We start from the raw sequence: 25830 nt of genomic DNA on the forward strand, positions 1-25830 counted from the left end.
AGTCTTCCAACAGGATGAACGAATGTCATATTCTACCCTACGTAGAGAAGAAATGGCATAAGCCTATAACAAAGACAAGTAGCTCTGCAAAACTGTACTAAGAACAAAAGAGACAGACTTGAAAGGGCACATTGGGATTGGTTTCACTTCGAGGAATTTCAGCCCCCATGAAACAAATGGATCCATGTTCTAAGAGTGTGGATGTTTCAGCAGAAAGCAACAGACGGATATGTATTCTGGGTGAATGGATATTACACAAACATGACTTTACTTTAGTGGGTCTCCGTGTACTGTGAACTGTTAGAAAATATGAAGACGTTTGAAAACATAAACTAAAAATGGACACACTTCCCTCCGTTTGTACTGTGTATACAGTGTGGACAAAAGGAAAGCGGGAAGAAAAAAGGACGATTGGACGCCAGTGGATTGAATCACATTTCCGTTAGGAACCTCTAGTCTAATTCAGCCCCTCCCCAACACTGAAAAAATGCAGCAACCATTGGGGATGGCAGTTACCAGATGCAATTCCAGATGGAATGTTGCTGTGTACCGCGAGGCTTGTTGTGGCTGGTGGATCCACGGTAACTGGGCAGAATTCTGCGGGTGGATCAGTGTGATGGAGGGTCTGCCGCCCTCTGTGGAGCTTGGCTTTGGTGTTTTGCTCGGGAAGCTGTGCAACTTTGAGTTCCTGCTGCTGCCCAAAGACCTGAGTTCACGGGTCAGTTTCCAGAATCTGAAAAGGCAGACAGTGGAATATCTGCCTGTCATCAGCTTACTGGTGAGGCTGAGTTACTTCCAGACTTGCCAAGTCCTGTTGAAGTTGACTTTATGGGAGACACGAAGAGAACCTGGCAGAAAAGCTGGCTGGACGGATTGAGCTGAGATGCGAACATATTGATGAGAGTTGTTCTGCTACAATGGAGAATACCGGCATGGAGGCTTCTCTAGAGAATTCCAGACTCGAAATTCTTTCATGAGACCTACTGAACCTCGGTGATACTGGTAGAAATATACGGAGTGTCAACGTGCTCTTGAGAAAGTTACTCAAATCCCTGCTTCAAGAACGGGTCCAAGATTCCTGATGTCTATAAGAAAAGAGATGGTGGAGATGATAAAAGCGCTCATGTTCTTAGAAGAGGTCATGAGAATCCACAGGTCCCAAGGGGCATTTACAAACCATTCAGACCAAAATGCACCAAGCCCAGGTAAGCCTTTTCCCAGGTTTGGGCATAGCTATCAGGCACTTGCACTTCCCACCCCTCCACTCAGTCATCCATTTTAAAGAATCAGATCCTGAGCTGCAATGAAGCCAGTAGGAGGAGAGCAAGCCCCTCCTAGAATCAGAGTTCCTCCAACTTCACACTCTGTGAAGAATGGTGAATTACTTAAAGGTCAAATACTCTCGACTAAAATAGATAGGAATTTAATACTCAGCTCACACAAAGAAATGATGATCTTCCCGTAGATTCAGCAAATACTGTGGTTAAGTCTTTTTCGGGTGAAGGAAGTGTGGTATGTGAGGGGAATCTTTGACTGAACTTGAATATGTATTAGGCATCAGTATTTCAAGACAGTATAGTCAAATATTATAAGTCAGATATTGAACTGAACTGTAAAAGTCTTGAAAGACATTAAAGACACAGGTTATGTGGGGCGTCTTTCCCTTCAGACAAGCTCTGGGTACAAGATATCATGGGGGTGCACACTTGGTTGTGTGAAATTGATTTACCCAATATGATCGGATGATTAAGCGTTCTCATCAATGATAGAAGAACACATGGTTCTCAATTGCCTAGCATAGTTGCAGCAGGGTTCTCATAGCTAAAATGCCTCTAGGTGCTTTGGAATCAAGCCTAAATGTATAATTTTGTTTGGTTTTTCTTGTATTTTCCTAAAGAGGAATGTTACCCCTTGAAATGCCAACATTGGTCAGTATGTGTCATTGGGAGTAAAGGGAACCACATGCACAAGGGAAACCCAGGTTCTCGGTTATTTCGTGGTTCCAATAGGTACTTCATGATTCCTGTTGGTATTGTTTTCAACAGTAAAGAGTTGACATATCCCCATCAACATATTGGATAGCGATTTTATTTTATAACTGTCTATATTTTTCTTATAGTTGACATAATGTTACAAAATTGATAGGTCTGGCATCTAGGTGGATTTAGTATGTCTCAAAATCTACCTTCATTTTCTTATAAATCCCAAAACATGTAAATCAATTCTATTAACCTTCTTAAAAATTGCAACTGAGTTATCAAAACAATGTGAAAATTGGAGGCTAAGAACAAACCCTCCCAGCATGGCTGCATATTAAACAGAGATAAACAAACATCACAATTCTGTGAATTATATCTGTAAAGTGTTGATTTATCGATGCCCAGTTGGCAGAGAACCAGTGCAACCTGCACTTACTCCCACCCATGTACACAGCAATGTAAACATCCACTCACCCAGCCCTTGGCACAGGACACTTTCCAAAGTGTGGTCTGTTACGTCCAAAGACAGGATGAGGCCTTAGAAAACCTGGAAGCAGGAGAAGGCAAAGTAGAGAATGGAAATCTGTGCAGGATCTGACCCCTGCTGATGGAGCAGCAAAGGTTAAACTCTGTTTTACTTGGACGCACACTCTCAAGCGGACAGCACAGATGGGATTGTAGGTAATGCACTGAGTGTTAGAAGAGTGCACAGCAGATGCTTGGATGACGTAACTCATAGAAATCAGCACAAAATATTCTCACAATTGATTCTGAGACAAAGATCCGATCTGCCAAATTTGAGCCAGCAGAGGCAGCAGAAAATGAGTTATAGAGCTACAGATAATGGCACACGCTGAGTCTCAGGGATCTGGAGTGCATTGTGGGTTGTGGTGGGTTCTATCAAGAGAGCAAACCGACCTGTTACCCCATTAAGAAAGCAACCACATTGGCGTGTGAGGTTGAGTTTTTCAATATGTGCCATGGCCACATCCACTGCATCTTGCAGGCCCAGGATCAATTTGGCATTTTGCCAATAGAGCACATGTGGGGCTCAATCAGAGATGTCGTGCATCTGGTCTGAGGGATTCAGTGGCCCTTGGGTTTGAAATCAGTATTAAAAGCTTTAGGATCTGCTACAGTCATAACCTGGACAGGGATTACAGATTGGTTTGAGGAAGAGAATTCGGTACAGCTCTGTGGTTGCATTCGTGCACCCATGACCCAAGGATGAGTGATCAAGGAATAGTGGTCAAAGTCCACAACGTGAGAAGTTGAAGCATTTCCTTCAGCATTATCTCCCAAATGCAGATGCTACATTTTGGATGGCACTGACATGGTACTGCATAGAGGACACAAAGATTGGTCTGCGGGATCATTCCAGCAGGCCCTGATGTATGACATCCATACATATGCTTCCACTGGTGTTTCTTTAGACAGAGGAGCTCTGGGAAGAACTGGTAACGTTGGGACATTCCCATGGCAATAGAAAGCACAAGCGCACTCTCAATTTGCTGTTTTGGAAAGACTCCAATATGACATACAGCAGAATGCCGAGCTGAAAAACTTTAAGCTTCATTTCCAGAACAGGAAGTGTACTCTGCACTTTCAGAATTGTGAGGTAAGTGCAATAAAACGAAGTTTTACTAATTGAAATTATATTGTGTGTTCATCACAACAAAGGCAACACCAGCAATTAGAGATATACCAGACAACACACACAGGAACAGGACATGGCATCAATGCCTAGGGAAAATTGTCCTCACAGAAATATCATGGAACTTTGTACACCCAATGGTCTAAAATTTTCACTTAACAAAGCCCTATAAATCTATATTAGATATCTGATATTACTTGACCAGTAGAGATAAAGAAGTAGAGTAAAAGAAACAGGAAGTACCATTTTCAGTTCCAAAGAGTTTGAAGGCCCAAAAAATAAGCTTTCAAACATCTAGACTGCAAAACGCTACCAGAGCATGTATTGAAAACGGAGGTGAGGAAAACATGAAGTACAACAGTGTCTCAGAATCACAAAAGGCAGTTATCCAGGAAAGGGGAAGAGAAACTCTAAAAACGAGCCAAATAATACCAGAAAAATCAAGGATGAGATAATATCAGTGCTAAAGTCAGTCCAAAGCAGACTTGATAATGCAGACGGACTCGTGAAAGACTGTGAAGACAGGGGAACAGAAATCCCTCGATCAGAAGAAGACATAGAAAAAGAAGTGCAACCCAATGCAAACTTTGCTGTTGAAGCCTGGGTTAAGACAAAGCATGAAAGAGTAAGATTCGTAAGAGTCCCAGATGGAAAAGCAAGATTAACAAAAAAGTCTGAAAAGATATTTGTAGAAAAATCAGACTGTAATTTGCTGAAAGACAAGAAAGAATGAGGTATACGAAATCAGAAAGTACACATACCAAAGGAGTTGGAAACCCAATACACCTACATTCAGCAGTATTATTCAAATCAACAAAGTTCATGATCTACCGAGTGATTTTAAATGCATCTAGAGGAAAACAACTTAGTCACAACACTACCTCCAGAGGGGTTTCAGCTTATATTTCGAAAGGAATATTGCAGGATAGAAGGAGTGACAGGACATAGACCAAATCTTGAATAAGAAAAAGCTGCAATCTATGGTAGCCTATGCTACAAGACTGCCATTCCTATTAAAGGCAGAGCTAGATAATTTCACAGACCGGCAAAACTTAGAAGAATTCAGCAGTTAGGAACTTAGCCTTAAAGGAAGATTGAGAATTCCACCCTGAATCGAAAAGTAGCAAGTAGAAATGTAAATAAGAAAACCATTATTGGAAATGCAAGAAGAGCAAAGAGTTGCAAAGAATAAACAAGAAGGCAATGAGGAAATCAAAATCCTGAAGATGGAAGTGGGGAGCAGGAAATCATAGGTGATTTTCTGCACTATACTAAGTAAATCAGCTTACATAACTCTCTGAAGCAAACGGAGAGATTCATGGCGTAATGTGTTTGCAAAACAAAGAACAAGCAAACAGTCAAACAAATAAACACAAAAAGTGTACGGTTGGCTGACATCTATCCAAAGGAAACATGATAATTCAAAATAAATTACTCAAAGTGATGTCAAGGATCATTCAGCCTGCATTGACCCAGTATCGAGGCTTGCATGTAATCAACACACATGTATTCAGAACACAGACGTGTGCATTAATATTCATAAATATTGATTCCAAAGAGCATATCGTGACCTAACCCAAATGCCGATTTTGAATAAGATGGAGTCATAGTCCGTGATATAGGATTACAAGTCTTCCAACAGGATCAATGAATGGCATATTCAACCCTACGTAGAGAATAAATGGCATACACCTATAACAAAGACAAGTAGCTCTGCAAAACTGTACTAAGAGCAAAAGAGACAGACAGGAAAGTGCACACTGGGATTGGTTTCACTTCTAGGAATTTCAGCCCCCATGAAACAAATGGATCCATGTTCTGAGAGAGTGTGTATTTCAGCAGAAATGCAACAGACGGATATGCATTGTGGGTGAATGGATATTACACAAACAAAAGATTCTTATAGTGGGTCTTTGTGTAATGTTAAATGTTAGAAAGTTTAAAGACGTGTGAAACCATAAACTTAACATGGACAGAATTCCCTCCGTTTGTACTGTGTATACAGTTCTGTACAAAAGGATAGAGGGAAGAAAAAACTGATCATGGGACGCTAATGGAGAGAATCACATTTACCTTTGGAACCTCTCGTCTGATGCAGCCCCTCCCCCAAAACTGACAAGATGCAGCAACCATTGGGGATGGCAGTTACCGGTTGGATTCCAGGTGGAATCTTGGTGTGTTCCGCCAGGATTGTTGTGGCTGGTGGATCCAAGGTAACTGGGCAGAATTCTGTGGGTGGATCAGTGTCATGGAGGCGGTACCGCCCTCTATGGAGCTTGGCTTAAGTCTCTTTTTCTGGAATCTGTTTAAGTTCGAGATACTCGTGCTGCGCAATGGCCTGAGTTCACGGGTCAGTTTCCAGAATCTGAAAGGGCAGATAGTGGAAGATCTGCCTGTCATCATCTTACAGGTGAGGCTCCGAGGTTCTTTCAGACTTGCCCTGTCCTTTAGAATTTGACTTTATAGGAGACATGAAGGAAGTTGGCAGAAAAGCTGGCTGCACGAATTGAGGTGAGATGCGAACACATTGATGAGAGTTGTTCTGCTACAATGGAGAATACTGGCATGGAGACTTCTGTTGAGAATACCAGGCTCAAAAGACATTCATGAGACATATTGAACCTCGCTGATACTGGCAGAAACATATGGAGTGTCAACGTGCACATTAGGAAGGTAATCAATTCTCTGCTCCAAGAACGGGTCCAAGATTACTGACGTCTAAAAGAGAAGAGATGGCAGAGATGATAAAAGCGCTCATGTTCTTGGAAGAGGTCGTGAGAATCCACATGTCCCAAGGGGCATTTATAAACCACTCAGACGACCAAGCACGAAGCACAGGTAAGCCTTTTCCCAGGGTTGGCCCTTGGTACCAAGCACTTGCTCTTCCCTCCCCTCCCCTCATGTATCCATTTCAAAGAATCAGCACTTGAGTTGCAATGAAGCCAGTAGGAGCTGAGCAAGCCCCTCCTTGTATCAGAGTTCCTCCTCCTTCACATTCTGTGCACAACAGTGAACTCCTCCATTGTCAACTACTCTCGACTAAAATAGATTGGTATTGAATTCTTCGCTCACACTTTGAAATGATGATCTTCCCCTAGATTCAGCAAATGCTGGGCTTATGTCTACTTTGGTGTGAAGGGAGTTTTGTAAGTGAGTGAATTTTTTGCCTGAATTTGGATATTTATTTATCCTCATTTTGTCAAAATAGTATTTGTAACTATTATAATTCAGTTATTGAAATGAAGTGTAATTGTTGGGATAGATATGTAGTGACACTTCTTTTGTGGACCGTCTTTTCCCTTTTGTCAAGTCCCAGGAGCAGGATATAATGTGATTGCTGTATTTTTTGGGTTAAATTGCTTTTCTCAACATAATTAGTCAATTAAACATTCTCATCTTTGATAGAAGAGCACATGATTCTCAATAGCCTAGCAAAGCTGCGGCAGTGTTCTCATATCTATAATATCTCTAAGTGCTATTGAAACCAAGCCTATGTAAAAATACATTGTTTGGGTTTCTTTGTGGTTTCCTAAATAATAATTTTTCCCCTTGAATCGCCAACATTGACCAGTATGTGGCATTATTAGGAAAGGGCACCACATGCACAATGGAAACCTAGGGTTGTGGTTGTTAATGGTTCTAAGAATAATTTCATTGTTTCTGTTAGTGCTGGAGGCACCAAGAGAAAACTGTTGACCTGCCTCCTTCTTGACTTTTGGCTGCTAATTTATAGTTTCTGTGCATTTTTCTTATTTGGATATTTCAAGCTGGTACCTAAATTTGGCAACTCTGTCTTATAGTTAGATTTAGTATGTTTCTAAAACTGTATTTATTTTGATACATTTCCCATGTATGTAATTTAATTCTGTTTATTATTTGAAAGTCTGCAATGAGGTATGAACACATTGTCAGACCTGGAGTTTTCGGACACATCCTCCCACAATTGATATACAGAAAATTAGCTAAACAAGAATCAAGTGTCTGTGAGTTATGACTAAATTGTGTTAATTTATCCATGCCAAACTGGCAGAGTACCAGTGCAAACTTTGCTCACTCTCTCCCATGTATACAGCAAGATAAACATACACTCTCCCAGCCCTTGGCCCAGGAACCCTGCAGAATAATGCCCAAACATCTCTTACTTCAAAAGTCAGAAAGAATTCTCACATAACCTGGAAAGAGTAGAAGGCAAATTAGAGAATGGAAATCAGTGCAGGACCTGACCTTTGGTGAGGGAGCAGTAAAGGGGAAACTGTGTTTTACTGGAATGCACACTCTAAAGTGGACAGGTCATTTGAGATGGAAGACAATGTGCTGAGGGTTAAAAGAGTGCATAGTGGACGTTTGGTTGACATATCTGAAAGCAATAATCACAAAATTTCTCTGCAATTCATTCCCAGACCAATACTCCACCTGTTAATTTTGAGCTAGCAGTGCCTGTGGAATCTGTGTGTTAGGGCTGTGGCTGATGTCACAAATTTATTCCCAGGGGTTTGGAGATTGTTTTGGGCTGTGGTTGGTACTATCTAGAGAACAGATCTGCCTGGGTCCTCCCTTAATATTAAATCTGCTGGCATATGTGTTGTGGATTAGCTTAGTAACCCAGGGCCTTAATCACAGTCTTTCCACATCCACGGTATAATTGCTCATTTTCTCCATAAAGGAGAAATGGTTCTCATTCAGAGCCATCTTCATCTAGTTTCTAGAATCCAGGGCAATTTATTGTTGAAATCAGATTCTATAGCCCAAGGATCTGCAACTTTCATAGGCAGGATTGAAATTTCTTATTGTCCAAAGCAGAGGTTTTTCAAATGCCCCATGCTTGCCTTTGAGTTCCAATGCCTTATTGCAAGAGTTCTTGGAGCAGAGATCTGCTGAACAATATGTGAATTTGAAGCCTTTCCATCAGACTTGACTACCACATGCTAATGCAACAATAGTTGTGGTGCTGACCCAGTACTACACTAAGGACCCAACTGTGGCACTGCACGCTTCAACAGGTTCTAATGTGTGACATCATTAGATTTGTTTCCACTTTTGTTTTTGTTTGCAGAGAACCTGAGGGAACCCATTATAAAATTTTGACTTTTCCGTGGCAATAGTAAGGATGAATGCACTTTCATGAGAGTGTATTGGAACCATTCCCTATCCACATATCCAGCTGGCAGCCCAGAAACCATTTGGAAGCCTGTATTCCAGCAAAAATTACTAGTCCCAGCACTGTCAGAGCTATGATAAGCATTTAAGCAAAATGACACTCTGCTAACTTTACTAGAATAGGTTGTATTCACCACAACAAAAACCACACTAGCAATCATAGATATAACAGGCAACAGACACAGAAGGAATGCATGGCATCATTACATACCAAAAACAATCCTCACAGCATTAATACTAAATGTGCACAGAAATGATTTCACTTACAAAAGCTGTTCAAGTCTATAATAGATAACTGATAATCCTTAACCCATAGCGATAGAGAGATATAATAAAATTAAAAGAACCATTCCAAATTTTCAAAAGACAGGAGTCTCCTGAAAGAACATCCAATGTATTAGACCACCAAAATTTACTAGAACATGACTTGAAAAGGGAGGACATAAAAACACTGAAGGAAATCTTGAGTCTATGAATACAAATGCAGGCTAGTATAAATGGAAAGAGAAACACTTTAGATGAGCCAAATATAATCAGAAAACTCAATGGTGAGAATAGCTAAGCTAAAGACAGTCCAAATCGGACTAGATAATGCAGAGGAACAAATAAGTGACTTCGAAAGCAGGATAACTGCAATCAGTCAGTCAGAACACGACATAGAAAAGCAATTGAAAACCAATGCAAGCAATGCAACTGAAACCTGGGATAAGAGAAAACATACCAGTCTATGACTCATAGGGATCCCACATGGAAAAGAAGAAAGACAAATGGTTTGAAAAGATATTTGAAGAAATCAGACTGAAATTTTCTTAAACCAAAGATAGAACCAGCTATCTTAACACAGGAAGCACAGAGGGTCCAAACATAATGAACCCCAGTAGGCCTACAACAATATATATTCTAACTAAAATGGCCAAAGTTGATAATAAAGAAATGATTCTAAATGCACCAAAATAGAAACAAGTGCATTGCAAGAGAATTTTCTAATGTCTTCAGCTGATTTCTTAATAGATAGATTGGTAATTTTTTCTTCCCTCTTTCATTTTGTGTTGATCCCTATTCCAAGAACTGATGAAAGGCAGATTCCTTCAGTCTAAACAAGGTGAGTTGGCAGAGATTCTATAAGTGTTCAAGTTCTTGGAAGAGGTCATCATAATCAACACATCTCAAGGGGCTTTTTCAGACAATACAAGAGACCATGCACCAAGCCCTGTTTATAGTTTTACCAGGAGTGGGCCAATGTATTAAGACTTGCTGTTCCTTCACACTAAACCAGCCATGCAGGTATACCTTCAGTCTGCTACTGCAGTTGAATTGGAGCCAGGTCCAATTTTACCAACACTGTAGGGAGAACCTGAGCCTGCTACTGCAGGAGACACAGCACTGTGTCCCATTTCACCAATCTTTCAAGGAGGCCCTGAGCCTACTCCTGCAGGAGACTCAGAGCAAAATCACATTCCACCAGCTGTGTAGGAAGACCCCAAAGCCTTCACTTGCAATGGATCCAGGAATGTGTCCAATTCAACTAGCCTTGTAGGGAGACCTTGAGCCTATTCCTGCAGGAGAACCAGATCTCTGTCATATTCCACCATCCCTCCAGGAAGATGCAGGGCCTCCTCCTGCAGGAGACTCAGGAATGGGTCTAATTTCACCAGTTCTGCAGGGAGACACTGAGCCAATTCCTGCAGGAGACCCAGGACTGGGTCCCATTCCATCAACCCTGCACTAAGACCTTGAAGTGGGTCCAATTCCACTAGCCTTGCTGGGTGACCCACAAGCCTGATCCTGCAGGAAAATTAGAGATATGTCATATTCCAGAAGCCCTGCAGGAAGACTGAAAACCTGCTCCTGCAGGAGACCCAGGAATAGGTCCAAATCCACCAGCCTTGCTGGGAGAGCACAAACCTGATCCTGCAGGTGATACAGAGCGAGGTACAATTCCAAAAGCCCTGCAGGGATATCCTGAGGCCACTTCAGCAGGAAACACATGACTGGGCCACATTCCAATATCCCAGAAGGGAGACTGTAAGCCTGCTACTCCAGGAAACCCAGGACTTCGTCCCATTCCACCAAACCTGCAGTCAAACACTGAGACTGCATCTGCAGAAAACAGAGTGGGTCACATAACACCAGCCCTGTAGTGAGACTACAAACCTGCTCCTGGGGGAGACCAAGCCCTTCACAGAGAACATGAGCCAGCTCCCGCAGAAGAACAAGAGTTGTGTGACATTCTACCAGCTCTGCAGGTAATCCCTAGGCTTGCTCCTGCAGGAGACAGACATCCCAGTCCAATTCCATCAGCCTTTCCAGGGAGAACCCCGCTTCCTCTTCTAGGAGAGCCAGAACTAGATCTCATTCCACCAACCCTGCACGGAAACACTGAGCTTGCTCCTGCAGGATACCCACAGCCAAGTCATATTCCACAAACCCTGCAGGGAGACACTGAGTCTGCAATTGCAAGAGACCGAGGACTGGGACGAATTCCACCAGCTCAGCATGGAATCCCTCACCTGCTCCCATAGGAGACTAAGAGCCATCAGTTCTGGTGGGGTCCCTAAGCCTGCATCTGCAAAAAATACTACAGAGTGGAGTCACATTCCACCAGCCCTGCAAAGAGAACAGAACCTGCTGCTGCAGGAGACACAGGACTAGGTCCCATTCCACCAACCTTGCAGGGATACCCTGAGCCTTGGACCAAGGAATGGGACAAATTCTGCTAACCTTCCAGGGAGACCATGAGCCTCTCCTGCAAGAGAACCAGAGATGGGTCATATTACAGTATTCTTCCAGGAAGACCCAAGGCCTGTTCCTGCAGGAAATGCAAGAACAGGCCCAATTCCTCCAGCCTGAAGGTAGTGTCCAAATCTGTTCTGGCAGGTGACCCAGAGATGGGTCCCATTCCACCAGCCCTGCAGGGAGACTCTGAACCTACTTCTACAGGAGACCCAGGAATGGGTCCCATTAAACCAACCCTGAAGGGAGACACAGAACCTACACTTGCAGGAACCACAGAGCCAGGTCACATTCCATCAGCCCTGTAGTGACCCCTGAGCTGGGTCCAATTACACTATCCTTGCAAGGAGACTCTGTGCCTACTCCTGAAGCAGAACCAGTGATGGGGTCATGTTCCAACAGCCCTGCAGGAAGACCTGGAGCCTGCTTCTGCAGAAGACCCAGGACAGGGTCTGATTCCACCATCCCAGCAGGGAGAAATCTAGCCTGCTCCTGCAAGTGACCAAGGTCTGAGTCATATTCCACTAGCCCTGTAGGAAGAACATAAGACTGCTGTTACAGGAAACTCAGAGCCATGTGCCATTCCAGCAACACTGCAAGGAGAGTCTGAGCCTGCCCCTGAAGGAAACAGAAACCCAGTCACATTCCACAAGCCCTGCAGGGATACCTGAGCCTGCACATGCAGGAGACCCAGGCCTGGGGCCAATTCTACCAGCCCTGTGGAAAGACCCTGAATCAGCTCTGGCAGGAGACTAAGAGCCATGTCACATTCCACCAGCCCTACAGGTAATTTATCAGCCTGCTCCTGCAGAAGACCCAGAGCCAGGTCACATTCCATGAGCAATGCAGGGAGACTTAGAACCTACACCTTCAAAAGACCCAAGAATTGGACCAATTCCAATGGCACTGCAGGGAGACCATGAGCCGTGTCCAATTCCACTAGCCCTGCAGGAAGGCCCCGAGCCTACTCCTGCAGGAGAACCTGAGATTGGTCATATTGCAACAGCTCTAAAATGACACAGAGCCTGCTCCTCCAGGAGACCGAGGACTATGTCCCATCCACCAGCCTTGCAGGGAAACCCTGAGACTGTTCCTTCAGGAGAACCACAACTGGCTCACATTTCACCAGCAATGCAGGGAGACTTAGAGCCTGCAACTTCAAGACACCCAAGAATTGGACCAATTCCAACAGGACTGCAGGGAGACCATTAGCCAGGTCCAATTCCACTAGCCCTGCATAGAGACCCCAAGCATGCTCCTGTAGGAGACCCAGCACTGGGTCTCATTCCACAAGGCTTGCAGGGAGAAACTCTGCCTGTTTCTGCAGGAGACCAACAGCTGAGTCACATTTCACCAGCCCTGAAAGAAGACCCCAATCCTGCACCTGCAAGGGACCTAGGACTGGAACAAAATTGACTAGCCCTGTAGAGGGACCCTGAGCCTGCTTCTGCCAGAGAATCAGAGATGGGTCATATGCCATCAACCCAGCAGGGACAGTCTGAGCCTGCTCCTGCAGGTGATACACAGTAGGGTGAAATTGCAAAACCTTGCAGGGACACCATGAATCTGCTGCTGCAGGAGAAAAAGGATGGGGTCTCATTCCACAAGCCTTACAAGGAGACCCTGAGCCTGGTCTTGCATGAGATCCTGAGCTGGATCCTGCATGAGACACAGGACTGGGTCCCATTCTACCAACCCTGCAGGGGAACCCGAACCTGCACCTGCAAAAAACACAGAACCGTGTCACATCCCACCAGCTCTGCAGGGAGACTTTAAGACTAGCCCTACAGGAGACCTAGAGACAGGTTACTTTACCAGTCCTGCAGGGAGACCCTGAGCCTGATCTTGTAGCTCCTCCTGCACCTACACACACACTTCTATGAGACCCAGAGCCAATTCAGGCATCACCACCCCTATGGGCTGAGATGCCTCTGCAAACACCAACACTGTCATCTAATTCTCAGAATCAACCCACTCGCAGACCCAAACTTTACTTCCCTTCTCCTGGCATCATTTTTGTTTGTTTTTTCTGTAATTTCCTTGTTTTCTTTCATGTCATTTAGAGTATCTTTTTTTTATGTTTTAAGTTTACAATAATAAAATTTAGATGTTTTTCCATTTTAAATTGTGCAATTCAGGAGCATTAAGTGCATTCACAATGCTGTGTAACCATCATCACTGTCTAGTTTCAGACTGTTTCTTTCCTCATAATAAAACCCTGTATCCAAAGCACATATTCTCTTTTCTCCCTCCCCCAGCCCCTGACAAGCCCTAATCCTATTTCTTTCTGTGTGTCTTTCCCTACCCTGGATGTTCCCTATCAATGAAATCATACAAAAGATGGCTGTTTGTGTCTGCTCTCATATTTTAACAAGGGAATGTTTTTTTTTTTTTTTTTTACTTGAAGTAGCATTTTGGTTATCTGAAAGGGAAACCCAGGTGGATTAAACATGAGATGTACAAAATGAAAAATTTAGTAACTATGTGCATAATCTCGAGATAGGCACTGCTATTCTATGTGTGAAACCAGAGCCAGAAGGGAGATGCTTAGCTCTTCCTGTGGCAAAACATAACCTACAAAATAAAAAATACTAATATTCAAAAGCCATGAAAGACAAACCACAACCTGGAAAAATCATTTTTCATAACCTAATGTCAGAGAAAGGTTTCACATCCCTGTGGTCCAAAAACTTCTTGAAACACTGTGTTCTAAACAGAAACAGAACAAACACATGCAATTCCAACAAGAGGCAATGCAGGTGGCCAGTGTATATTAGAGGTGCTTGACCTCTCAAGTGAGGATGCACACAGATGTACACACTTTGGAGACAGCATTGGTCACCATCACACTGGCAGGACTTTAGCCTGGTGACAACCAGCTCTAGTGACAACATGAGGAGGCAGAGGCCACAGTAGATCCCCTGGAGGGAAGAGTGAGCAGACACTCCTCTCTGGGAGAACAGTATGCAGGATGAATTACAGTTCCACAAGTTCACCCCTTTCCGAGTAGTGCTGATGCTTAGTGTTGATCATACTAAAATTCTTGCACAATTTTTCAAAGATGTCTTTTCAAGGATGTTCATCACAGTTCTCGTTTAACTAGTAGGAGATTGGAAGCAACACTAATGTTCATGGAGAGGGGGTGGGATTCATCAGTTCTGGTTCACATGGAGGAATGATTGTTGTGCAGCTGGAAAAATGACTGCTGGTCTTTACCTGATGTCAAGGAAGCCCTCAGTTTGGATGCTTGTTAATCCATCATCTACATCCCAGATTCCATCTATGACCACATATGTGTCAAATCATCATAGATGTAAATGAATCTTGTGGTGTGTGAGAGACAGAGGCAGAGAGAATAAGAGAGATAGAGACTGAGAGATGTTCATCAAGCCATTCATGATGGTCACTTCTGGGGGTGGGATTTGCAAATCTCTGCACTTTTCCTTTAGGCAACATTTCAAGTGTTCATAATGTATCTATATTGCTTTACTAATTCTAAGGTATTTAAAGCATATGTTACTTGAGATTCATTCATATTGCATCCACAGCATAAAGTTTATTATTTTTATTTTAAAGTATTTGTTACAAGTACAATCAGCATTTATGAGAGTAAAATGATAAATTCTAAAGAATTAAGAATCAGATAAAGAACAAAACTTTTTGGTGACTCAGACACAGGCCAGCTAGTTGGCAGCAAATGGCAGGGTGGGACATGTTTTTCCAGAAGGTTGTGTATGTTCTGAATCAGCATCCAATAGAGGCAAGGAAAAATTACAAGACATGTACGCTGGAAACTACAATAGCTTGTTGAGAGTAATTAAGAAAGACCTAGCCCTATTTTAAAATTTGAAGGAGCCAAAATGACAGAGTAGACAGACTCACAGCTTGACCTCTCCCACAAATACACAAAGAATTACATCTACAAAAACATTGAATTGCACAGAAGCCACCTGAACTCTGGCAGACTGTCTCTCATTTTGAAATACAGGAAGATTCTCACAAAATATGGTAAGGAATAAAAAGAAAAAAGAAAAATTCAGTGCAGGACTGATCCTGCAGGGAAAGAGTAGCATAGGAAGAAAGGCACCCTCACACTGGGACACAACCTCTCTAGCTGGGAGATCAACTAGGAAAGAAGCAGAGCTTCCAAGGTTTGGAGGAGACAGTGGCAACTGCATGGCAGGCAGAACTGGGGAACTGACATAGAGGGTCCCTGTGATGACCAGCACTAGACATGAGCTAGCAGGGATGAGCCAGGACTGGCTACTGGAGTCAGTGAAGAGCCCAGGCAGAGGGCTGGGTCACACTGCAGAGAGGCAGCATCAGGAAACTAGAGGGCAGTGTGAGCTCTGGCTGTGTGTGTGTGTGTGTGTGTGGAACAGAACAGACTGAAACCCTCATAAAAAAGCACCAATTTTGGTATAATGGGAGAGGAATGACGCATGGCTGTGCCAAAGTCACATTCTCCACTTGGCTCCATTGTTGGTGTGTTCTCATGAGAAGAGAAATGGGGCTTGGTCATAGCCAACACTGCTGCACAAAGGCAGAGCTGAATGTTGAATCCATATCCTGTGCCATTGCAACTTCACAGGCGGGACTGAGATTTGTTTACAGCTTCAGGCAGAGAGGGTAGATTTGCTCTCTCTGGTCACTTTGTGGATCCACACCTCTGGGACTTACAGACAGTGAGTGGAGTTCTGACTCAAGAAGGGTGGCCAGTGAGGGTATTTACAACACGGTGGTGTATGGTTCCATATGTGGATGCGGGATTGGGGTTTGAGCTGAACCTGTAGTGGACCACAAATTCATGTGTGTGAATACACACTTGCTAAGGCAGGTCCAAGGGACTGACACTGCTGGATCTGCACTGATGTTTCCTGGGGCTCAGAACCTGAGGGGCAACAGAGTAGGTGGCTGACATTCCCATAGCTAAGGCAGGGATAAAGTCAACATCAACAAATAGTACTTTGTAAGTCTGCATAACAGGTGACAGACAAAACCACAGAGGGAACTCCCCAGTGGACATCTGCCTATTTTTCTTCACAACTGAAGTGCTCCCACACTGCCTACTACACACCACAGCTCAGAAACGGGTCTAGAAGAAATACATAGAGCCAGAGAAATATAAGTAAATAAAGAAGCTGAGGAACCACTTTCAATTAAAAGAACAAGAGAAATCCCCTGAAAGAACAATCAGTAAAATAGACTGATAGTCTACTAGACTTCAAAAAGGGAATGAACAACACACTGAAAGAACTAAAAGAGACTATCAATAAAGACAGAAAACTTTGAAAAGAAAATTTAAACTATAAAGAAGAGCTAGTTAAAAATAGAAAATTCAACTACAGGCAATCAAAAGCAGACTAGATAACGCAGAGGAATGAATAAATGACTTAGGAGACAAGATAAAAGAAATAACCCAATACAGCAGACATAAAAGCCAATAAATACCAATTAAAGCAAGATAATATACAGTGTGCCAGCCTATGCATAATAGTGGGTCCCAGAAGGAGAAGAAAGAGAAAAGGGGATTGAAAAAATAGTTAAAGAAATCATGACTGAAAACTTTCCAAACCTTAAGAAGGAAAGAATTATCCAAGTACAGGAGGCACAGAGGGTCTCAAACAAGAAGAAACCAAACAGACCTACACCAAGACATATCATAATTAAAATGGTTAAAATTAAAGATAAAGAAAATATTCTAAAGGCAGTGAGAGAAAAACAAAATGTTAGTTACAAGGGAGCCCCATAAGCATTCAGCAGATTTCTCTACATAAAAACTTCTGGCCAGAAGGGAGTGGCAAGATATATTCAAAGTCCTGAATGAGAAAAGGCTACAAACTAGGATATTCTATTTAGAAAGACTCTCCTTTAGAACAGAAAGAGAGAGAAAGAATTTCATAGACAAGCAAAACTAAAAGAATTCAGCAGTACTAAATCTATGCTAAAAAAAAAAAATTGAAAGTTCTAATCTAAATAAAATATAAACAGGAAACTATAGAAATTAGGAAACCATAATTGGAAATGCAATAAATACAGTGAATTGCAAGGGAAAACATGAAGATATAAATAAGTCAGCAAGTCAATAAAGAAAGCAAGAAAGAAAGAGAGAAAGAGAGAATAGCAAAATCATAAAAGGTGAAAGAGGAGAGCAAGAGAATATAGATTTTGTTCCCTTTCTTTTTTTTTTTTTTTCTTCTTTCTTTTTGTCTTCTTTCTTTTTAGGATGCACTTGGGCCTACATGACTATCAACTAAAACCAAACAGATGAAGTAAGGGGTTACCATACTTGAAAGACAAGATAACCACAAATCAGAAGTATATAAAGAGTCATAAAACCCAAAAAGAAACCAAACTTATAGAAAAGATATTTATCAAATGACAAAAATAAAAAAAAAATAAAAGAAAGAAACAAATAAGAAATACCAAATCAACTGGAAAACAAATTTCAAAATGGCAATAAAACCACATCTATAAAATAACTACTATAAATGTCAATGGACTAAGTGTTCCAATCAAAAGAAAAAGTGAAGGAGGAGGAAAGATGGTTGAGTAAAAAAGATGCTCAGAGCTCACCCTCTCCCACAAATTCACCAAGAGTGACATCCACAGACACACCCACCACCCAGAACACCTGCTGAACTTTGACAGAATATTGCCTTCTTCAAAAGATAAAATTTTCCACAAATCTGTTAGGAGAAAAGAAGAAAAAGGAAAATAGTTCAGGACCATTCCAATGAGGAGGGAGCTGCAAAGGAGTAATAGCATTAATACACTGGGTCTACCCAACTCCAATGGCGAGTTCAGCAAGATGGAGAGGGAACATCTGCAGCTCGGATCTGTACAGAATAGCCTTTGACAGAACTAAGTTAATTGGGCACAAAGAGTCCCAATGATCCCCAGCCCTAGACGTGAACCAGCAGAGGTGGGATGGGACAGGCTGTCTGAGTCGAGCAGAGGATTCGGGCTGACTGTACAGAGGAAACCTTGGGGGACTGCAATGTTCTGTGTGCCATGGCTGGGAGAGTATACAGATTAGAACAGCCTGGGTCCCCCATAAAATCCAAAAAAAAAAAAAAAAAGCACAGCAACACTGCTGGTCTGCCCTGGGGGGAAGGGGATCCGTAGCCTTTGTGTCCACAGACCCACAGTGCCATTATTGGAGACTTCTTGGGAGAAGAGAGTCAAGGCTCAGCCATAGCCACCATATTTTCTGGTTCAAGGTTCCCAGGTGAAGGAGGGGTCAAAACCCGAATCCCTACCTAGGGGCTCCACAACCTCATAGGTGGCACTGAGATTTGTTTACAGTCCCAAGCAGAGGGGACCATTACACACCGATGCCTCTCTGAATTGGCTCTTCTAAGACAAATGGACAAGAAGCAGTGTTCTGGAACAGAGCAGGGGTGAGGGCTAGTGCAGCTGTTTTCTCTGAGTCCACCTATGAAGCATGGACCTAATGCGGCAGGGGAGCTACCTGCCAACTACCTTGCACAAGTGTGGTACTGGGACCAGGCATCTGGTGGGGGTGCAGACCACACACTTACTGATGCTGGGACACAGACCAGGAGCACGACTGGAGGGCCTCTGGAACCAGCAAGTGGAGTTTTCACAGCAGGATATGGGCAGGAGTGTGACAACCACAGGAAAAAAGGAGCTCCTGCTCAATATCCAGGGCAGACTCAGGCCACCAGAACACTAGCCACACCACCAACAAAGGGGATAACAGGCAAAAGGCATGGAAGGAAGACTTGGCAACCACCCATAATTAAAAACAACCTTATGACAAAATTATTGAGTGCATATTCTTGGAGAAAGGCCAAGTTAGTGGAGTAGAAGGATACTTGTATCTTATCCTCTCCAATAAATACACCAAGACTGACATTCACAGACACACCCACCCACTCAGAACATCTGCTGAACTTTGATAAAACATTGCCATCTTCAAAAGACAAAATGTGCCACCAATCTGGTAGGAGAAACGGAAAAAAGAAGGACGAAAATGCAAAATGGCTTGGGTTTGGTCCTTTGAAGAGGGAGCAGCAAAGGAGGGATAGTGCTGGTTGACTGGGTCTCCCCCTTCCCAACGGAGAGGTCAGCAGGATGGACAGGGAACCTCTGAGGCTCAGAAGTGTACAGAACCGCCTTGACTGACAGAATTAAGTTACATGGGCACAAAGTGTGTCAACAACCCCCAAACCTAGAAGTGAATCAGGGATGGGAAGGGACAGGCTGCTGGATCCAGGCAGACTCTGGTTGAATGTACAGTGGTAACCCTGGGGGACTACAGTGTGCTGTGGACAACTGCTTGGATTGTATACAGAGCAGAACAGCCTGGGACCCCGATAAAATAAGAAAAAAATAAAGCAAAGCAACATTGCTGGCTTGCCTGGGGGAAGGGGAGTTTTGCCTTTGTCTCTGCTGACCCACGGCAACATAACTGGTGATTTCTCAGAAGAAGAGAGATGAGGCTCAGCCACAGCCATCATACCCACCCAGGCAGAGGCAGGGTTGAAACCTGAATATGTACCTCGCAGTTCTGCAGCCTCATAGGTGGGACTCAGACTTGCTTACATCCCCAGACATATAGGAAGGTTCTGTCCTGGTGCCTCTACGAACTCGCACCTCTAAGACAAATGAACAAGGAGCAGAGTTCTGGCAAAGAGCAGGGACTAGGGCTGGTGTGGCCATTTGCCTCAAGCCCACCTACAGAGTGTGGAACAGATGTGGAGTGGGGAATAGCACTGAACAGGGGAGCAACCAACCCAACTACTGTGCAGGACTGCTGCACCTGGACACGGCATTGGGAAGGGGCACACCCTGCCCACCTACCATGCAGGAGAGCAGCACCAAGATGCAGCATTGGGAGGAGATGTGACATGTCTACCTACAGGCACTGGGAGCAGCACAGACCAAGGGTGTGACCAGAGGGTCTCTGGAACCAATGAGCTGAGTTCATGAAACAAGGCAGGGGCAGGAGCTGTGACAACCACAAAACAAATAGGAGTCCCAATTCAATAGCCAGGGTAGGCTCTGGTTAACAGGTTAACGGCCACATCCGTAACCAAAGGGATAACAGACAAAAGGCACAGAAGTAAGACTTGGCAACCACACTTATTTAAGAAAGACATCTTGATAAAATTATTAAGGGCACACAATCTCCACGGGAACATCCTCTCTTCTTTTTCTGTTCCATTTTCTTTTACTTTTTAAATGTTACTTCTTAAATAATTTTTATATTTCTATTTTTAATCCCTTTTAAAAGTTTCTTTTAAAATACTAATATTATTATCTTTCAATTTGTCCAATTTCATTTTTATCTTTGTTTTGTTCTTCTGTTATAATTATACTCTGTTCTCAAATATTTTTCTTCCTTTAATGTTTTAAAAATTCATCGCAACTCAATTGTTAACTTGTTTCAATATGTTCTTCTGTTATTGATTATACTGCTTTTAAAACTAATTTCTTTGTGCTTAGTTTTATTTCTGCATTTACTTTATATAAATAAATAAACTCCTAAAGGACGACAGTAGATAACTGATACTCCATAAGCCAAAGTGCCAGAGAGATATAAGCAAGATGAAGCAGAGCCACCTCTCTCAATTAAAAGAACAAGATAAATCCCCTGAAAGAACAATCAATGAAATAGACATTGATAGTCTACTAGTTGATTTCAAGAAAGGAGTGATCAAAGTACTGAAGAAACTAAAAGAGATTGTCTATAGAGACAGAGAATATGTCAGAAAACGAAATTGAAACTCTAAAGAGGAGCCAGTGAAAATTGGAAAACTTATTTGCTGAGATGAGAGTTGAGCTAAAGGCTGTAAAATGTAGGCTAGATAATTGAGAGGAATGAATATGTGACTTAGAAGACAGGACAACAGAACAGCTGAGAGAAAACAAATAAAAACCAATGAAAGCAATATAAGGGACCTATGGAATAACATAAAGCATGCCAACCTACTCATAATGGGGGTCCCAGAAGGAGAAGAAAGAACAAAGGGGATTGAAAAGGTATTTGAAGAAATCATGACTGAAAACTTCCCAAACCTAAAGAAGGAATCAGATATCCAAGTACAGGAAGCACAGAGCGTCCCAAACAAGGAGGTCCCAAACAGACCCACACCAAGACATATTACAATTAGGATGACCAGGGTTGAGAATAGGAAATGATTCTAAAGGCAGCAAGAGAAAAACAAAGAATGAGATACAAGGGAACCCCCATAAGATTTTCAGCTGATTTCTCTACACAAACAGTACAGGCCAGAAGGGAGGGGCAAGGAATATTCAAAGTCCTCAATGAAAAAATGATGCAGCCTACGATACTTTATCCAGCAAGGCTATCCTTTAGAATAGAAGGAGAGATAAAGAACTTCACAGACAAGCAAAAACTAAAAGAATTTAGCAACACTAAACCTATGCTAAAGGAAATATTGAAAGACTTACTCTAAACAGAAAAGAAGCAGGATGCTACAAAAAGGAGAAAACCATGATTGGAAAGGTGATTCCTAAAATGAATTACAATAGAATAAACATGAAATCATAAAAGAGGACATCTAAATCATTAAGGGTGGGGGAGGCGAACAAGAAAATGTACAGGTTTCTCTCTCTCTCTCTCTCTCTCGTTCTTGGTAGGATGAGTTTGAGCTTATATTACTATCTGTTTAAAACAAACAGATATAGTAATGGGTTAATATATGTACAAAGTAGGGTAACCACAAGCCAAAAAGTTACAATAGAGTCACAAAACTAAGAAGACACCAAGATAATAAAAAGGAAAATTATCAAACCACAAAAAGAAAATGAAAGGAACAAAGAGGAAATACAAAATCAACTGCAAAACAAAGTTCAAAATATAATAAACACATATCTATCAATAATTATTATAAATGTCAATGGACTAAATGCTTTAATCAAAGGATATAGAGTGCAGAGTGGATAATAAAGCAAGTATCTACAATACAATGTATACAAGAGACCCACGTTAGGGAGAAGGACACACATAGATTGAAAGTGAGAGGATTGAAAAAGATATTCCACAAAAATGGAAATGACAAGAAAGCAGGAATATCAACAGTGATTTCAAATAAAATAGACTTTAAAACAAAGATTATAAAGAAAGATTAAGAAGGATATTTTATAATGATTAAAGGAGTCATAGATGAAGATATTACACTCATTAACATATATGAACCCAACATAGGAGCACCTAAATACATAACAGATAAAAAGGGAAAATTTGATCGGAATACAGTCATGGTAGAAGACTTTAACTATCCATTAACATCACTGGACAGATCTCCCATACATAAATTTAATAAGACAACATAGAAATTAAATGATAAAATAGAACAATTTGTCTTAGTTAATATTTTCAGAACATTATATTTCCCTAAAATAGAATATACATTCTTCCCAAGCGCACGTACCACATTTTCTAGGATAGATCATATACTTTGGCACAAAAGAAGCATTAACAATTTGAAGAAGATAGAAAATATTTGAAGCAACTTTTTCTGAACACAATACCATAAAAGTAGAAATTAACTACAGAAAAATAAAGGAGAAATAAATGACAGCATGGAGGTTAAACAACATACTGCTTTAAAAAAAAAATGGGTGGATGATGAAATCAAAGAAGAAATAAAAAAACACAGTGAGACAAATGATGATGAAAACACAACCACACAGAACCTATGGGATCCAGAAAAGGCAGTGCTTAGAGGGAAGTTTATAGCGAGAGTATCAGGTCTACCTCAAAAAAGAGGAAAAACTGCAATAAACAATCAAACTTACCACCTAAAAGAATTAGAAAAAGAAGAGCAAAAAATAACAAAAGTAAGCAGAAGGAAGGAAATAATAAAGATCAGGGAGGAAATAAATAAAATAGAGATATTAGAAACATTTGAAAAAATCAAGCCAAGAGATGGTTTCTTGAAAGAGTAAACACAATTGACAAATTTATGCTCTATACTGGAAATTGACACAACAATGCAAACTGACTATAACTCAATAAAATAAAAATTAAAAAATAAATATATTAACAAAAGAAAAAAGAAAAGGTAGTTTCTACTCACCAGACTTGTGGAGGGGACTGCACCCCATGCGGGGTCACACACCATGGGAAAGCCTGGGGTCAGGATTGGAGGAGCAGGGTGCTGTGGACAGGATCTGTCACAGGGTTTCTGCAGGAGGGGAGGGTGAGGCATGTGAGCAGGCTGAGGACTGGCCATTTGAGTAAGTTCATGGGCTCTAGGGTGGAGGGGCTCCCCCAAGTGTCTGGACTTGACTCTGGGTGAGTTGGGCAGGTGGACAGTGGCTCAGTGTGAGTCCAAGTCCAGTGGAGGAGGTAGTGCGTTAGATCTAGAAGGACTCCTTCTGGGGTGGGAGGGCCCACAAGGGAGGCAGGAGGCCAAGTCCAGGTGACTGAGAACAGGGTGTGTCCTGCATAGGCCTGCAGGGCAGACGAAAGCATCCAGTCTACAGAAGGTGGAAACACGGTCCATACAAGGGCTCAGCTCAGATGTCAGCCCCTCAGAGGAGCCTTCCCTGCCTGCACAGTCTACAGGGACAGCCTCCTCCACGCACATCTCCCCAGCAGACAACTTCTCCATTTCCTGCATAGCATTCAGGACCCGGGCCCCTGCTCCACGCCCAGCCATGGTTTCGCTGCCCTGAGGAAAAGCCCTCACAGGAGCCATCAAGCCCTGCAAGACCTGGGCCCCACCTCTCTGTCTCTTCTGCCACCACTGTCTCCACCTCGCCCTCTTCTCCTCCACTCCTGCACTCCTGACTTCCCCCAGCCCTGTGTGCTCTACAGAACACGTGTCCCTCCTAACATGCTGTGTGTGCTCACTGTGTCTCATCCACTGCATGCCTTCCACCCAGGTCAGTATCCAGTGCACAGTAGGGCTCAGTAAGTAGAGAATGAATGACTCTTACCATCACTGCTGGGAAGACTTTTGTCTGTGGCCTACAGTGATCACACACCCGTCACACATTCGCTGACGTCCTACTGTGTGTTGGGCGGGTTCCAGACACCGGGCACAGCAGGTAGTGAAGCAGGCAGGTCTCCATTCTCATGCAGCAGACAGCCTGGTGGGGGACACAGAGAAAATTAAGTAAAATATGCACAGTGTCCGGAGGTGATATGTTCCATGGAGAAAAATAAGGTCAGGGAGGAAAATTGAGCAGATTCCTGGAGGTGTTTAAGAAGCAGGCAGAGAGAGATCCTGGCTGAAAAGCAGCCAGCGCAAAGGCCCTGAGGCCACAGTGGGATGCACGTGGAGGGTCTTAGTTATCCGTGTGAGTTCTTAGTCCTGCCGTGAGTATGTATGTTGCTTTTATTTGTAAACAATTGATTTCACCTTTATAGCAAATTAACCTGCATCATCAATCGGCATAATTTAGCCAATTCTGTTTCAGGTGTTGTGGGCACAATGGCGGGCTAGTTACTTGGGTTGGTAAAGAATTACCAGCATCTGAGAAGGGTTTAGGAAAGTTTAATAGGGACACTGCTATAGGCAACATCAGGCCACACAGGCAAGAGGTGCCTACACGAGGGCCAAGGTTGAGTTTGTGGGGTCTGTTATTGGGGGGGTGCTGTGCACACAAGGAGGAGGGGGATGCATGATCAATTCTTGCACAGGTACCTGGTTGGTTGTGAGATCTGACAGGGGCTTCTCTGAACAACAGTCTTTACCACTTTAATAAGGGCAGGATGTGAGGCCTCTCTTCCTAGGGCAATGAGTTTTCATAGGGTAAACACACAGCAAGAGAAGATGTTTTATAGCTTGTGGAAATGCAGGTGTGCAAAGGGTCCTGCAGTGGGGAGTGGGAGGTAAGGTGTCACTGGGCTCTAGGCACACAGAGAGCCCAGGTGTGAGGGTGTATGACTCTAAAGAGTGCCAGCTGGTTTCACACCAGGGACTTTATGTGGAAACAGGAGACTCTAGGTTGTCAGCACATGTCTACTCAGTGAGCTCCCTAAGTCTAGCTCTGTCAGGCACCATGTGAAATGAACATGAAGGTCCCCACCCTGAGGACCCCAATGAATTAACATCTTGACATCCTCAAGCCCCTTACCCTGCACCACCGCCCCACCTCATCTGGGTCTCAGTCTCTGACACTGACATCAGTGGCACCTTGGTTCCCTATATCCAGCTCCTCTGGACGTCTCTGTGATGAGCTGTTCCATGTCAGCGAGCCCCAAACTGAGCTCTGCCTTTACCCCATGAATGCTTCCTCCCTGTGAAGCCCCTTGTGAAGGAGCCACCACTAGCAGGATCCTTCAGCCCTGAGTCTCTGACT

The 25830-nt window shown here is 42.9% G+C and overlaps 1 long non-coding RNA gene across 1 annotated transcript; it reads right to left on the bottom strand.

Annotated features, from left to right (window-relative positions):
• Window positions 1-333: 333 nt before the first annotated feature.
• On the bottom strand, window positions 334-24316 carry LOC141574796 (uncharacterized). The gene is made up of 4 exons (XR_012501943.1): window positions 23598-24316; window positions 5783-6351; window positions 2454-2526; window positions 334-1085 (listed from the first exon to the last, which is right to left on the bottom strand). It is a non-coding gene; the product is annotated as an uncharacterized LOC141574796 (long non-coding RNA).
• Between the last annotated feature and the right edge of the window lie 1514 nt (window positions 24317-25830).

This window comes from Camelus bactrianus, chromosome 23 (assembly GCF_048773025.1).
Source record: "Camelus bactrianus isolate YW-2024 breed Bactrian camel chromosome 23, ASM4877302v1, whole genome shotgun sequence".
NCBI lineage: Eukaryota > Metazoa > Chordata > Mammalia > Artiodactyla > Camelidae > Camelus > Camelus bactrianus.